Source organism: Olea europaea, unplaced genomic scaffold (genome assembly GCF_002742605.1).
Source record: "Olea europaea var. sylvestris unplaced genomic scaffold, O_europaea_v1 scaffold26065, whole genome shotgun sequence".
In the NCBI taxonomy this organism is placed as follows: domain Eukaryota; kingdom Viridiplantae; phylum Streptophyta; class Magnoliopsida; order Lamiales; family Oleaceae; genus Olea; species Olea europaea.
Genome location: NW_019244385.1, coordinates 1 through 1,552, shown reverse-complemented (window position 1 = coordinate 1,552; position 1,552 = coordinate 1). Strand labels below are relative to the sequence as shown.

The window sequence follows — 1,552 nt, the reverse complement described above, 5'->3', positions numbered from 1 at the left end:
TAGTAGTAGACTCTCAAGGAATGCATATTCATTTCTGTAACTCAAAGTTTGATTCCAAGACGAGATATTAAAGTACATTTAGGCTAATACTCGCCTTTAGGTTTGTGAGTAGAAAAATTCCTTATCTGGTCGAAACTAAAACATCCCTTACAGCAGTGGACAAAAACACATCACAATCAAATACAGTATCACAATCTTAACTCAAAAAGCAACAAAACAAACAAAAATGCATTCAAAACTAAAGAATAATAATCCAAGAATATTGATTGCCATATTTCTTACTTCCTTGAATTGGCAATAAGATGCAAGAAAGGATCAATTATGATTAACTTAAACTAGGGTACTTACAAAGTACACTCTCGTGCTATTTGTCAAAACTCGCTATTCAGATCACTCCTAAAGAATGATTCATCATCTTCAAGCAAGTGAAACTTGCAATTCAGTATATTGGTGAATTGTGCAACCTATTTTACCAACAATCCAATTGCATGTGTACACTACTCACAGGCGACTAGACGATTTTCTTCCAACTAGTTATCAGAGGAATGTGAGGATACTAACAAGGGATTATGATTTTGTCCACAAAATATGATTTATTAACATAAGATTAACCAAAGCAAATTTAACTGCGCATAGAATCATTGAAGATCACCCAACTTCTAACACGTATTTAACCAAGAAAGGCTGAAAATAATACAGCAATTGGTATTTTCTATTACCAAAGCATGTTGCATCACACCAAGCAAGACAAAATAGGCCATGACACATATTTAGAACAATGCTGCCAGTTTATCACACAGCAACCGGGAAATTAAGCAGCAATTAGAACTATACACTGTAAAGAGAGTAAAGGAATTATTTTCAAAGTTAAGAAAAAGTATTCTAAAGCATCTAACAGTTATTATGTACATCCATTACTCTCCACTGAAAATGGATTTCAATTTCACTGCTCATTTTGCACCATTTCCAATATGAAAATTTCAGAAAGTTTCCTAATTAGAGTAATAACAAGCCCTCTAATCTTCTTCATTTTCACTTCCTCCACTATTAATGGGCAAGACTTTACTCGAAAGTGTGGCACTATCCACGAAGGTAGCAGAACTCATCTCCATTTGACAAATACGTACCACCCCAAACAATCTCTCGAGTAACTCCTCCTCCGATTGCGACTCCACTAGAAACCCCATATCCACCGTCACGGCGGTGACACATCCCAAAGCAAGGCGCAAATCACCGTGGGAATAGCTGAGCTACCAATATCAACATCTATTTCCAAATAATTTGCTCTCCTATGGTAATAACATTTTAAAGCTTTACCCAATAAGCATGCGGTATAATTCCCCACAGCAGTTTTCAAAAGCCAAGGTCCCTTCACAATTTTATTCACTATCTTGAATCTACTATCCCTAAATGCATCAGACCCATGAACGAATTGATAAAGTAGTGAATTTGGATTAATGGGCTCATCTACTTTACTGGCAAGGTAAAATACCGCACTGTGATGATCCCGGCCCGGAACCTGTAAATTTACCGCGAGGACGAAGGTTTTGGA

The 1,552-nt window shown here is 36.5% G+C and overlaps 1 pseudogene; it reads right to left on the bottom strand.

The window, feature by feature from the left end:
- Positions 1-685: 685 nt before the first annotated feature.
- LOC111383034 lies at positions 686-1,546 on the bottom strand (annotated as a pseudogene).
- Positions 1,547-1,552: the final 6 nt, after the last annotated feature.